General features: G+C 47.5%; 1 protein-coding gene across 11 annotated transcripts in view; it reads left to right on the top strand.

Moving 5' to 3' along the window:
* Osbpl3 (oxysterol binding protein like 3) overlaps window positions 1-15,359 on the top strand; it is a 185,858-nt gene that overhangs the window by 51,862 nt on the left and 118,637 nt on the right. The window lies entirely within an intron of this gene.

The following is a 15,359-nucleotide window of genomic DNA, read 5'->3' as shown; positions in this document are numbered from 1 at the left end:
TAAGACCTGAGAGGAGACATTGGTCAATGAGGACACCAACCAAACCACAGCTTAGACTTAAACTGCAGAGGAAGACTGCCCGCATCGTTCAGAGGCATTTTCGTTCATTTGCACTAAATGTTTTGTTTGACTGATTATTCACTGAGACCAACAAACAGGTCATGTTTACCTGGTAACACATCACTTTATATGAAGGAATGAGGACCAAATCTAGGCTTTCCAGTTCCCAGAGTATCATCCTTAAGGGCTGTAGCTCTCTGAGTGCTGCTGGCTCAGACTCATAGTTGGGTTACTGTAGGCCCACTGATGGAAACAAATTTCTTTTTAAGACGAGGTTTTACTGCGTAGGCCAAGCTGGCCTTTGCCATCTACCTGCCTCATCATCCCGAGCGTTGGGATTACAGGCGTGCCACTCCACCTGGCTGATGGGAGGATTTGCTCTTTAGCGGAAGTTACTTTTCTCTGTGTTGTTTCACACTTTTCTTCACTTACCACCTTGAAACTCGATGTAGGCAATGTATACATTTCCTACTGGTGCCCTGACGGGTCAACCCCACAGACTGTTCTTCTATAGCGCTGGAAGTCAAGCTTGGGCAAGATGATGTCTTCCAAGGTAGGTTCTGGTGGGGGCCATACCTCCTGCTCTCTCCGTCTTGGGGCAGCTGCTGCTGTTCTTGATTGATGGCCTCGTCTCACTCTAGCGTTTGTTCCTCTGCTTCAGTCACTGCGTTGTCTAATGCTCATCCTGTTTCCCCATTAAAGGGTTCTTTTCCCTACGTCGGGCCCAACTGGCTAGTCTGGGAGAATCTTCACACCCCCAGGGCTTTAGCCATGCCTGCCAAGCCCCTTGTGCCATGTGAGGTTAAGTTCTGTGGGTCAAGTGATGGAGACCCAGACATATTTGAGGCTGTTAGTCTGTAGAGCATAAATAGACACCCGCCTCACAACCCAGATTCTCAATTTCTCCCTTTCCCCTTCCATTCTGAGCTTTTTTTCAAATTCAGTCACACTGTACTTGTACATGTTTCTGGGCAGACACTTTCCTCCTGTGGTGTCCCATAGTGAATGCCCCTTTTAGAACAGGTCTATTCTAGAAATGGAGACTCTGATAGCACGTACCCAGTGACTACAGATGAGCCAGCTCACCCAGACGTGAAGGGGCGATGGTGGGGATAGACATCTGGGGCCAGTCGGACTTCCCATGGCTCCTTTTCTGTCTCTGAACATGTACTTCCTGAGAGAATGAATGTTAAGTCCGTTTTGGAATTTAAAAAAAAAAAAGCATCTCCATATCTTTGAATTTGGCATTTGGACTGGAGGGAAGTTTCTTTTGTTTGCAGATATTGGTTATGTTTGAAATATTGTCCAGTGAAATCTCACTGGCAAATTCAGTTAACCAAGGGGTCCTTCATTTAAACCTAGGTCCCAAGACTGGCAAAGAGGCATAAGGCCTATAGTCCATCCTAGCTGCAAGGAGACTGAAGCAGGGGGATTGTGCATTTGAGGACAGCCTGGGCAGCAGAGAAAGATGACATTTCAGAGTTAATATATACATCCAGGTCCTTTAAACCCTAGAGACATTACCAGACCTTCAGGGGACCTGACCTAATAATCACTTTTCTGGAAACAGTGGGCCCTGACTTTCATTGGATCTTCGAGAAGTCAGTGATCTAAGGAAGGTTAAAGGTTGCCTGCGTTGGCAGCAGGTAGATTATTTTCCAGTTTTATTTGTGTAAAGACCCCTGGAAGTGTATGCATATTTCTTTTTAATATATACTCTTTTAGCAGCCAGTGAGCGTCCCCATTCATGGGAAGTTGCCCTCCCCGTGAAGCCCATGTCTTTTTGCTGTCAGTGATAAAAGGCTTATTCAGCTTCCGCTGGCATATTGTGAGCTATCTTTAGAATGAGATATGGGGAACCTTTGTTAAGTGAAATCTGAATCTTGGATAGGCAATATATAATTTGTTTGTTTAGACAGGAATTGAAGATAAAGAATGTCAAGGTTTCTTCTCCACTATCCCCAAACACCAGATGTTTTAGTTATATGTATATATTTTCCTTAGTATGTACTTCTTTGGAACTAAAAAAACAAAAAACCAAAAAAACCTCATCTCCTTTGGTGGTGTGCCACACACCTGCTCCCACTTCTGGCCACCACTTACCTGTCCCTTTGTAAAGAATGCATGGCTCCTGACTTCTCCTCAACGATGCCTGCTCCTTCACCCTCACCTCTCCGAATGGGAACCGAGAGGTGAGGGTAGCAGCTGGCGTTTGCTCGGTTCTCACACTGCACGTTTGAGGGTTACCCCATCTACAGAGGCACACAGCAGAGAAGAAGGCTGGTGCCGGCCTCCTTCTGAGTGGTCAGGGCTCCGGAAGGACAGTGTGAAGGGCTGGAAGGTGCTCTCTGATGCTTTTTCACTCTGAGTGGGTTTTAGAAGAAGGTGTCATTTGAAATTAAGTTCAGATGTCCACAGGAGGAGGACATTAACGTTCAGGGATCAGCAATGCAGCTCAAAGCCCCAGGCAGAGGGGGAGTCAGACATGGGAGGAAGCTTCTTTTCTGGATAAATTCTTAGTCCGTGCGCATGTATAGTGGGAGTTAGCCCCTCCTCATGGACTACGGTGTGTGCGAACTCTCTTTGAAAACCATGGGGAGCTGTGCAGAATAATGCTGAACTGTGACCGGACTGTGGTGCTTTCAGCTGAACTGACTTGTGACCAGAACTTCAGCATCGTGTGGCCCATCTTACTTATCCTACATTTGTTTATTGATGGGGATGTGTGCTTGTGCCAGGATATGCATGTGGAGGTCAGGGGGCAACTGGGAGGCTCGGTTTCCTTCTTTAGCCACGTGGGCTTTGGAGAATCTAATTCAGGCCATCAGGCTTCGTACCAGGCACTTCCCTCCACTAAGCCACCTAGCTGGCTCCCTGGTTAATTATTTTATTAATAGGAACAAGAAATGAGATGATGTTTTGTTTTTCTGACATCTGGGAAGAACTATGTAGTGACAAAGTTGCTGATGGCATCCGAGCCCCTAGGTCCTGACCCATGTTCTTCATTAGACCTAAGTTCCCCAAGTTCCCCAGGGATGAGGCTTTCTTCATGAGGGTGAACAAAACAGATTTCATACTTGAAACATTCAAATTTCACAGATTAAACTCAGGGAAGTTCACTTACATATCCACCCACGTGACTAAACTGAAGCCTGTCACCCCAAGTGTTGGCCTCGGTGATGGGAGCATGAAAAGGTGCAGCCGTTTTGGAAAGCAGGCTGACGTTTGTAAAGTTAAGCATACCCAGTGGCCTAGATTCGGCACCTACACATTTATTCTCGAGAAGGACCTTTATGCACATGGTTGTAGCAGGTTAATGTTGCTAATTAAACCTAGGAACACTTCCTGTATTCATCAGCTGGGATCAGATAGATTGTGCTGTGATACTACTGAGCGATGAAAAGTAAGGAACCACTAATACAAGGAATTTGTTGTTTACATAAACACTGAGAGAAAGAAGCTGGACCCCAGCTTGGCATATCGAGTCATCTCAGGGAGATGGAGTCTGAGAACAAGTCACGTAAGAGCAGTAACCGAAATCAGACGCCCGAGGGTTGGAACTGCCAGCACACCACAGAGTGTGACGGAGTCTTTGAATGAGACATGTTCCCGATTTGACTGCAGCCGTGGTTACGTAGGCGGGTATCTTTGTTCCAAACTCATCAAACTGACACTTAGAAGGAACGTATTTTACTGTATATAAGTTATACCTTAATACAGGTTGTTTTTTAAAAAAGAACAGAGAGCGGCTAAGTCCTTGGAGAGCAAAGCGTTGTTGGTCCGAAGCATATATAAAATACTCTTGTGATCTCATGGGCTCCTCTCTGCCTCCCTTTTCTGTCTCAAACTGTGGTCCTTCTGTCTCTGCCCCCTTGCCGCTTGTCTGAACAGACAGACAGAACCAGGAGCCAGCACACTGAGGAAACTGAGCAGTCCACCCATGCACACAAGTTATTTCTGTGCCCACTGGGCCATTTTGCCAACTTAAGCAGCAATTGTGGGAATCACTTTCAGGTCCAGTCATTAATTCTTCAGTTACCACAAATTTTACCGTGTACCTGTATATGCAAATAAAATAACACCCAGAAAATGCCAAGTGCTTTTTTGGTTCTCTGGAGGAAGTAAGAGGGTTTGTAGAAAGAGGAGGTAGAATTTATTGTCATATTCTCTGCTAAAATAAAGTCTAAAAATAAGAACGTTGGCAATCACAGTTAGTATTCTGAGTCATAAAATGTAAATCCTGTAAGCCTGGAGCTTAGGAAAATGCTATTCAGAAAACTTTAAACTGCAGATAAAATATATATATCTGCCTTCTGTCAATTCTCCTTCCAGATCCTAGCTTCAGGGCTTTCTCAGGGACGTCTAGGACTCGGGTTGAAGGCATGTGAGTCCCCAAACATAGAGAGAACAGGGTGATCATTTCCCTCAAGAGCGGTTCCCCTCAGGAGCGCCCCCCCCCCCATCCTGTGCTTGAGGAGGCTGAGAGACCCTCTTAGAACCTGAACCTCACCGTGGAAAAGCTAATTGGACAACCATCAGTGCCCATAGCTGCTCAGACCTTTTTAATCTTAACTAAGAGAAAACAATGGCCACGCCCTGTTTCCATGGGAAACAAATCAGAAGTGTCCTGAGGACTTCTCAATCCGCCTCAGGCATCTGGCCAGGCTGAAGGGTGTAGAGGTGAAAACCAGCCGGTCTGTCCTCTAAGACCTGGAAGGTATGTCTTATTGTAGCAAGAGTATGCACTCTGAATGGGGCCCCTGTTCTGTGCCCACCTGGTGGGTAGAGTTGCTGCTTCAGAGGCTCTGAAACCGGGTTGGGCACTGTGGGTGGCTCAGATCAGTGTTGCAGGAAGGTTAAGTTTGAGCTGTGTAGTTATGGGAACGGAGACGTGTCTGAGGGGTTCCGGGCACCCTCTTCTAAGCTGATGCCCTCAAGTGCTGTGCGTGCTCTTCATTGGCTAAGATAAATATGAGAAAGTTCATCTGGAGATCCTTGGACCGTTGAACTGGACTCCACCGAAAGAGGACTAGAGCAGGATTTTTCTCTTGAAAATGCTCATACATGCTTCTTACACGCAGCCAGCTCACCTGCTGCCCGGGTATAATGAGTGTCCAGGAAAGGAGTTTGAGCATTGCCTGCCAGGACCTGGCATGCTCAAACTGAAGCTGGGAGAGCTCTGTCTGAAGTGGCATCTACCTTATCGACACTGCCCTGTGGGTGCAAAGAGCTCACTGTAGGCTGCCTCATTTCAGAGTACCAAGTAGGCAATTGTTAAAGGTCTAGGAGCACTTGGTGTACAAGCGTGAAAGCCTGGGTTTGAATCCCCAGCATCCACATAAATGCCAGGCATGGTCCTACACGAGCCTGTAAGCCTAGTATTGGGGTGGAACCAGGTAGAGTCAAGGAGCCCACAGCTAGCCTAACCAAAACAAAACTGGTTTCACCCAATTACAAGGGAATAGAGATCAGTAAAGGTAGGCTCCTGGTGTCCTCTTCTGGCTTCTGTATGTATGATACATGTGTGACACATACCTGTGCGCGCGCGTGCGCGCGCGCGCGCACACACACACACACACACACACACACACACACACACACACACACACACACACATTGGTCCCAGTTACTGCACCATAGCCCGTTTTCAGAGCCCATTCTGCTGGCGGGTTGTGCCTGCGCCTTCATCACACCTTGACAGAAGGCTGGCAAGGCTTCCCTCTAGTCTTTCCAGGACCATCTGAAGGAAGCAATAATCTATGTCTTTCTAGCCTCAGATAAGCCATCTTGCCTCAGAAGTAAGCTGTGAAAACCAGAGTCTCAGTTTAAGTCATCTCTTCCCATGCTCAAAAATGGGTGAAACCATGGCCATGGAAATGTAGATGGGAAGCCAGCCCCTCTCCTAACTAACTCTACCAACATTAAAACACGAAGAAGAAAGCCTGCAAAAATGGTAAAGCGGTAGCCAAGGAAGTGTAGCTGTGAAGCTGTCCCTCTCTTAACTCTACCAACATTAAAAAACGAAGAAGAAAGCCTGCTCGGTCACAGTTAGGAAGACCCGTCTCACTTCTGCTTTCATCTCTAATACAGACCCATGACTCTGTTCGCTGTCGCTAGAGACAGAGGCTGGCATTGAAATGTGCCAGCCGGAGTAGGAAATGCCAGACACATTTTAAGCCCTAGGAGCTGAGACTGTTGCTGAAGGATTTTTCTCCTTGATTTAACTTGGAAGGAAAGCTGTTCTTGTTGCTCTCCCTATGAGGCCTGCCCACTGCCATTGAGAAGGTGAATTTTATCATTAAATGAGAGGGCCAGCAAGGGCCTGGGGATACTTCTTCTAATCTTTGGGTGTTTAGGCTGGAATGGGGTATTTCTTCTGTTCTAGAAAAGGCACCAGCCTGCATTACAACAGGTAGACATGATCCTCAGTGCTCCAAGGATTGGACAATAAATAACCAAGTCAGGTATGCACATCCATGTTGGCTCAGAGCTTCATGGCCTGCCCTGTAGAGGGCTCCTGGGATTTGTGTTGAAGGGTCCACAGAGAGGCATCTCTTAGTGGCCAGGGCACAGTGAAGACCACCCCAGAAGGATTTCTGTCTCTGTTGCGGTTCCCTTCACTCTAACACTGTGCATGCAGAGGGATTTAAAAATAAAAATTCACCCCCACTCTGTGTGCGTGTGTGTCCATGTGCCACAGCACACTGGGAGGACACCTCTGAGTAGTGTCAGTCCTTGCCCTTCATCTCCTTTGGCACACAGCCTCTTGTTCACGGCTGTGCAGGGCAGGCTGGCTGGCCACATGAGCTCCCAGTGATTCCCCTGCCTCTGCCTCCCATTATGTCTTAGGAGCACTGGAATTACAGACGTGTGCTACTGAGTCCTGCTGGGTTCTGCAGATCTGAGTGAACTCAGGTACTCAACGCTTGCATGTCAAGTGCCTTTGCACACGGAGCCATTCCCACACCCCACCCCACCCCCGTCCTAGTGTGGTATTTACAACGCCTAATGCCGTGGCACGCCCCTTAGTAAGCCTCACTCACTTTTTTAATGTCAGATATATGTATAGTTGCATTGTTCCTCATATTATAAAGGGCAGAACCATGGGCCTGCTCCTCTGCGCTCACACATGGAAACAGAAGGGGGTGCTCATAGCAGGAGGAGAACAAGTGAGCAGGGCACACTTATTCCAGGACAGCAGTGTGAGCATCTTCACATCTCCAGAGCTCAGGAGGATAGGAGCCCGTGGCATCTCGGCCTCCTGGCCATGGTCAGGTCGGCCAGCGGCTCATCTGGGCCTCAGGAGAGCTGATTAGGCTGGAGATAACTGACTTCAACAAAACATTTAAAAATGGAATTCGCTCCCCCAAAAGTGAAGTGTTACCCAGCAGAGAGTAAACTCAGCCTTATACACAGTGGGCAGGCATGGAAGAAATGTTTACTAAATAATGTCACCATGGCAACGGCGGAGGAAAGAATTTCCACTGAGTGATTGCTGTCTCCAGAGTCAGTAGTTCTGTGTAGAAACCCATCCTGGTACCCAACTTCCCAACTTCATAAAAGCAAATACAAATGTGTATGGGAATCAAGGGTAGAGGTCCATGCTTGTCATCCCAGCCCTTGGGAGGTAGAGACAAAGAGAACCACAGTTCAAGGTCATCCTCCCTTACACTGCAAGCTCAATGCCTCCTAGGCTACATGAGACCCAAACGTCAGTCAGTGGTAGATTGTGTGCTTGGCGTGCCTGAGACCTTGGATTAAATCTCTAGCACCCCTACCCCCACCCCCAAAAATGAACATGCAGGGGATACAGTTTCACAGTATTTCCCCTTCATTTTAATTTTACCTGTCTGGGCATAAAGTCTTGAATCAGCTGTTATACAAACCTTGAAAATGCAGGCAGTAAGCAAGGGGAGAAATGGGGTGTAGCCTCATTTCATGTCTTTGGATGTTTTCTTGCGTCCTTTATTTTTGGTGTGCATGGTTTGCTTTCTGCTGCTGTGATAAAACACCATCATCACATGCAATGTGTGGGCTATTCAGCCTACCTACACTTCCACACCACAGTCCATCATCCAGGGAAGCAAAGGCACTGGGCATGGGCTTGCTCCCCGCGGCTTGCACACTGCTTGTTTCTACACCCCAGGATCACTTGCCCTGATGTGGCTGCCTACAGTGGCCTGGGCCCTCCCACGCCCATCATTAATTTAAAGCATGCTCCATAGACTTGCCTACAGGCCATTCTGATGGGGGCATTTTCTCAGTTGGAGTCCCCTCTTCCCAGACTATCCGACACTAATAAGCACATGTGTTTTTCATAGTTCCGTGCAATCTAGGTGCTCTGAAAGAGAAATGGGGGGAAAAAAACCAGGGCAGGAGACATTTTTATATTTTAATGCCCTGTTCTTAGCCATGAGCATTTATTTTGGAGGTTGCATTATTGGCTGTATGAGTTGATGCCGTCTGGTCTTTGTTTAACTCGCCTTCTGCCTCTGCTCATTGAGTTTGTGTATACACTTTTCTTCCATTGCAAAGACTGAGGCAAAGGGAAGGCTGTTTTCATAAACTCTTGATAGTGATGGCTGAGCAGGCTGGCCAGATATTTTGCTCCCCAGGCAAGCAGCATGGAGCCTGGCTGTGACGGGAGTGGGGTGGGGTGGCAAAGGGGTTGGGGTGGGGAGGGGGGGTTCTCACTCACGCCCCCCAGGCAAGAAGTCTAGAACTCCCCCCCCCCCCCCCCCCCCCCCGTCCTACCAGACCACTCACCCACCCTTGGGTGGCCCAGTTTGCCTTTCGGCCTTTGCTGCTTTGTCTGTCTCTGTCTTTCTCATTGTTTCTTCATGCAGGTATGCACACATGTGAGTACACACACACACACAGACGCACGCACGCACGCACGCACGCACTCACATACACACACATGTGCCAGCATGTCAGTCTGTCTGTCTGACTGTGGTTGTTTGAGCCTCTCATCTGTCTTCTTTCTGTCTGTCCCTCTCCGTGTCCCTCCCTCTCTGCCACTGCTCGTCCCTCCTTTCTCCACACTTGGGTTGTAATGGTGACCCCTCAGTTCCACCTGTCACTAAGCTCAGCAACCATCAGGGCCTGCTAGGGGAGAGACTAGGGGAGAAGACTGCTGAGCCACCCTTGCCTCCTGCCCGGCCAGGAGAGCTCAGGGAAGACCTGGGCCACCTGGTCACCTTCTCCACAGAGAGTGGAGTGAGGAAGGTTAGTCCTCCCCATCTCCCGTGCCCCTCGAGAGGTGCGGGTTCCGCTTCATGGTCTCCAGCTTTTGTTTCTCCCTCCACTGCTTCCCTGTTTTCCCCCTTCAGCCTTGGCTGGTTTTGGAGTCCACACGAGCCCTGTGATTCTCCCGAGGAGGGTGAGCTGCTATTCCTTTTCACTCCAACGGTGGGATGGAGGCAAGGGGTGGGCAGAAAATCCTTGACCTGGAAACCGAAGCCAGGCTGGGGAATCTGGAACAAATATTAGGGTTGGCAGCAAGGCTGTGAGTCAGAAGCAGGTGGTCAGGCTGAGGTGACGTCAGACTGGGGATGGGGCAGAGCTGGTGGTGCAGTGGAAGAGGGGAAACCGGAGATGGGGGAGAGAGCCTTGGGAGAGGCTGGCCTTGCTGCCATGCACTCCCAGCCTGCGCCTGGAGTTAGTTCATACATGTTTATGGAAACAAACTCCAAAAGTCTGAGTGTCCCCCGAAAGGTAAGTTCCCACCCACCCTGGTTACTAAGTCGGGTGATCTCTGGTTGAGAAAATCAGGGCCCCAGGAGGCAGGTCTGCTCAAGGTCACATTGCTGGCCAGGGCAAGCCTGACTCTGGAACATCAAAGTTTGAGCTCTCCGCCATCCAGCCTACCGTGAACTGTCCTAACACAGGGGGACTTTATTGTGTGACACTGTGGAACTTCTCATAACTTATGGTAGAGTATTTGTACGGGTTTTGAGAAATCTAGCAGTTTGCCCTGCTCTATGAATGTTGTAGTTTAAAGTCCCGTTTAGTTAAGTCTTGTCTCTTTTCATTTCCAAATAGGCTGAAATTAGAACTATGGTGGTTGTACAAAGCCATGAGCCTTTGCCAGTGAAGATCCCTTGTGGAGTTTTCTAGGTTGAACCAGGAGTCGGGGGGCTTCCAGCAAGGGCTGTGCCTCACTTTCCCTTCAGCCTAGAGTTCTTGGGACCAGACAGGGTGTGTGTTCTTTCTGTCTCCTGAAGCCGTGGCCAGAATCCCACTTCTGAGCAGGGTGAAGTTGAACTTGAAGGTGTTTTTTCCCCTAAAAGAGGTATTGCCATCTCTCTCTCTCAAGTACAGTTCAGCAGCTGCTCAGGTTGGCCTTGGCCTGGGCACGTGACCGCAAGCCAGTGGACTTTTGTGAAAAAACTGTGCTATAAGTAGTTTCAAACAGTTGATTCTCAAAAGTTGGAATTATGAGTGCTTGCTCTATTTATCTTGGGCTTTTGACTGGAGATGATAGAATTCAGAGTTCATTAAATTGTACCATGAATCTGACTAGTGAAGGGTTGGCCTGTGTGAATCTCTGTGCATCTGTGTATCTATTTTAATCTACTTGGTGGTATTTCTGAGAATTTGAGTGGTAACTTTTTCCCCTTTTAAAATGCTGACTAACATTGCTGCTGAACGTAAAGCAAATGTACAGATCAGAGGTCCACCGATGGTTTGCAGAGCGGCAAGATCCATTTAACATCCCTTCCAAATTTGGCTTTTAGTCATCCTGTAAGGGTTTTGATTGGGCCCCTGATGGCATGCAACTAGACCTGCAGAGATCTAAGCACTTGTCCCTCTCAAGACAGAAGCAAGCCTTTGACATCATGGAAACCCCAAGTTTCTCTGTGTGACTGTTGAGCTGCTTCTCAAGAGGGGATGAGTTGCAGAGTCCCAGGATGACTGTGTGGCCTGGTCATTTGTGTGGGCCTGCTCGTGTGTTGAAGCTGACTTGACCTCTGACGGCTGTTATTTCACCCCTCATTTCCACAGACTCCCAGATGGCAGAGATGCTGAGCTTTGTACAGACTGACCAGAAGTCATAGGCTTCTGTGTTGATTTGAAGTTCATCCTTTTCTAAGTTAAGCATGTTCTTTCAAAGTGATGTTGGTGGGATTTTTCAAAGCTTTATTGAAACTCTCAAGGGATTTTAAGAACATCTAATCTCTACGTTGGGGGTATTGCGAATTATGTTGCTGTGAATGTTCTTGTATGAGATTTTGGGTGGATATGTTTGCATGTGATTGAGGATGTGTCTAGGAGCTGAATTGCAGGGTCATGTGTAACTCTGTTTTCAGTGTTTTGATGGACTACAAAGCTATAGTCCCACTCAGAAGTCAGGAGCCTCTCTTGACTTTCCTCCATTACACATGTTTGTCTGTTAAATGCGAAAAATTTAAATTATAGCCACTTTAGAGACACTATATCTTTGTGGTTTGGAGTTATATTCCTTATGGCTGTTAATGGCCGAACATTTATTTATGTGTCTATACAATTTGTATCTTCTTTAGGGAAAATGTCTACTGTAGTTATTCCAAAGTTTTCAAAGTTGAACTTACACTGCTGAGTTGTCAACACGGCTTATCTTAGTACATTCTGGATCCCTGAACTTCATCAACACATGAGCTACAACTTCCTCATTTTGGGGTTAGACTCCGCTTCTTGATGTCACCCTTTGGAAGACTGGGGTCTTTAATTTAGACTCCGCTTCTTGATGTCACCCTTTGGAAGACTGGGGTCTTTAATTTAACGGACTCTAATTCATTATCCCCCACTTATTGCTTGTACTTAGGTGTCCCAGTGAAGAAAAGCTCCCCTCATTTGTGGTGGTTTGAATGGGAATGGCCCCTAGAAGCTCCTGTCCCCAGGGAGTGGTATTATTTGAAAAGATGAAAAGGATCAGGAGGTGTGGCCTCGTGGGAGGAAGTGTGTCACTGGGGGGTGGGCTTTGAGGTTTTAAAAGCCTGTGCCAAGCTTAGGATCTCTCTACTGTGGATCAGGATGTAGCTCTCAGCTACTCTTCCAGCGCCTACCTGCATGCCTCCATGCTCTCTGCCCTGATGGTAATGGAGTAATCCTCTGAAACTGCAGGCCAGCCCCCATTTAATGCTTTCTTTCCTAAGAGTTGCCTTGGCAATGGTGTCTCTTCACAGCCATAGAGCGGTGACTAAGATGTCATCCAAAGTCAGGAAGCGTCTTACAGTTTCGGCTTTTAGTTGTAAGTCTTTCATCCATTTTGAGTTAATTTTTTATATGCTATTATATAATATTTTAACTCCATTTGACTTCACCCTTCTGTCTGTAGATTTCACAATGTCCAGCAGTTTTACAGTGTCCAGCTATCATTTGTTGAATTTGTCTTGGTATTTCTGACAACATTTAATTGGCCCTAGACATGCCTAAGTACTCTCTCATCTCTTGCCCTGTGTTCCTCTAGGCCATCAAAAGTCACCACCAGAGGTGGGCCTCTGCCTGGTACTTCTGCAGCCAGGCATCATAACAAACCTCTTTTCTTCATGATAAAAGACTAGCTGGCCAGGTAGGGTTGGCACCCGCCTTTAATCCCACACTCCAGAGGCAGGCAGGTCTCTGTGAGTTTGAGGCCAACCTGGTCTACAGAGTAAGTTCCAGGATAGCCAGGACCCTTACACAGAGAAACCCTGTCTCAAAAACAGCAGCAGTAGCAGCAGCAACAACAAAAGAATAGCCGGACCATAAATATGATGGTTTGTCAGTCTTATTGATCTATATTTACCACCTTACATCAGCACACGGTTCTGGTTCCTGCAGCTCTGTAGTAACTTCAGAATCAGAACTGTGAGCCCTTTGGTTTGGGAAGGGCTACGTTTTGATGTGATATTGATGTCCGTTCTTCAACCCCCGCGTGTTTTGAGGCTTTTTTCTTTTTCTGTCTCTGTGAGTCATAGTAGAAATGGTACTTTGAAGTGATCATAAATTCACTTTCAGGTCCGACCTCATTATTCTGTAAATGGTGTGGATTTGGATGGAGTTGGATGTATTCTACAGGTCTGACCATTTGGATCCTTAAGCTTAAGACAAAGCGTAAGCACAGGCCAAAGGATAACGCTGGCACCTGAACGTCACACGAGAGCATCTACCATGGTGCCCAGACCCGCTAGGCATGAGACATGTGCCTGCTGCCTCTTCTGTCCCCTTCTCAAAGATAAACTTTCCTTCTACCTTGTTATATGGTTCTGAATGCTTGGCACAACGCCAGCCTTTTTCCACAGAGAAGCCGATTTCTCCAAGGTATGGCTAAGTCTTAAGGGATCTGTACCTCTCCTGGGGTGTGGTGGTAGTTGGTCAGCGGTGCCTGGAACCGAGTGGACTAGTTAACTTGTCTCATTCCTGTGACGAAGTATCTGGCAGAAGACACTTGAAGGTGTGTTTGTTTTGGCCCACGGTTTGAGGGCACAGTCCATCACGGCAGAGAAGGCGTGGCGGCAGGCACAGGAGGCAGCTGACCACATCACATCTGCAGTCAGGAAGCAGAGAGAGACACATGCTGGTACTTTGTTTATGTCCCCCTTTTATTCAGTCTGGGATGAAGAATGGCACTACCCACTGTGGTAGGTCTTCCCACCTCAGGTACATCTCCGTGGGAACACCCAGGTTGGCACATCCAGAGGCCTGTCTCCTGGGGTGACTCCAAAGCCTACTAAGCTGACAATCAGGATTGGTTAACCATCGCACCTTGCTCGACCTTTAGTAAGTGCTTGCTTGGTGAACTTTTGTTAAGTGAATGCCAGATGTTGACCCTATTTTCTTACTTGCTTGACGAAATATAATGCTGATTGCTTGTACATCTTCTAAGTAAGCCCACTAACATTTGTATGAATGTTTAAGTACGAGGGTATTTTTCACAAAATTTGGTGGGATAATTTTCCATCTGACTTACATTTTTAGCTTCCTTGAGTGGCACAACTGTCCCCAAATGGTGTTGCATTTACGACATCCGGATATGTCCTTTTTAAGGCAATTTGGGACAACTAGAAAGGATTGGCTCTTAGTAATAAACTCTAAAATACATGGGGAAATGGGAAGTAGGGAAGTTAGATAGGGACAAAGATGTGAGAGAGGGATGCTCAGGGAGGGCGTGGTCACAGCGAAGCATGCCCCGTCTCCAAACACCGCTGATAGACTTCATGCAATAGTCAGGGTTTTCCTTGATTCTCCATTCAAGTCTAGACAGGAAACTCGGGACAAAGATTACCCCAGAGTTATTACTGGCGGAGGTGAGCCTGACTCATGGCCGAGCAATGGTGCCTCTGCTTGTTAAGCCATCATGGTCGTCACAGGCAAACCACCTACCTTTACAGGGACCGAGTTGTCCTTGGACTCAGGATAATTGCATGTGAAAGCAAGGCAGAAGTGTCGGGCTGAAGGCACGTTGCGAAGTGGGTGCTACCTGAAAGAGCGGATTGTAGTATCGAATAGTTTAGGAATGAGCTCATCCAAACTAGCCGTTTGGGTTTTGTGGTTATCGTTGCTGTTTTTCCTGTAGGTTTCTGAGAGCCTGTAGTGTGTCAAGATGGGTTACACGGTATCTTCAAGAGGGTGGGTAGGAGCAGCAGCCCCCAAAGGTACCACTGGGGTCTTGTTTACCCTCTCAACCCAAAGCCCCTCACTACTGGTAGTTAGCAGGACACCCCACTCACCCAAAGCCCTCCAGGACTGGCAGTTAGCAGGGCACATTTTAAATCATCACCATGCAGGGTAAGACCTCTGTTTTTGAGTATGGAGTCTGGTTTCTTGGTCTTTTGGGGGCTGTTTTTAGACTGGGTCATTTGTGATAGTACATTTTATTGAAGCTGACTGTGTCTAGGTCTCACTAAGAACTTAAATTAAGAGTTGCACCCAGTGGGGCTGGAGAGATGGCTCAGTGGTTAAGAGCACTGGCTGTTCTTCCAGAGGACCTGGGTTCAATTCCCAGTGCCCACATGGCAGCTCACAACTGTCTGTCACTCCAGTTCCAGGGGATCTGACACCCTCACACCAATGCACATCATATAAAGTTAAATAAAGTATTAAAAAAAAAAGAGTTGGGACCAAACTGATCTAACTCTGGGTATGTGCACATAACACTTGTAAAATAATTTCTAGGCTATAAATACTTGGTTTTGTTTTTGTTTTTGAGACACGGTGTCACTCTGTAGCCCAGGCTGTCTGGTATTCCCTATATCACCTAGAATGGTCTTGCACTCATGGCAATCCTCCTGCTTCCTCCTCCTGGGTGCTGAGATTATGGGCATGGGCCGTGACAC

This window comes from Peromyscus maniculatus, chromosome 3 (genome assembly GCF_049852395.1).
Source record: "Peromyscus maniculatus bairdii isolate BWxNUB_F1_BW_parent chromosome 3, HU_Pman_BW_mat_3.1, whole genome shotgun sequence".
In the NCBI taxonomy this organism is placed as follows: Eukaryota; Metazoa; Chordata; class Mammalia; order Rodentia; family Cricetidae; genus Peromyscus; species Peromyscus maniculatus.
This window is presented reverse-complemented; position numbering and strand designations above follow the sequence as displayed.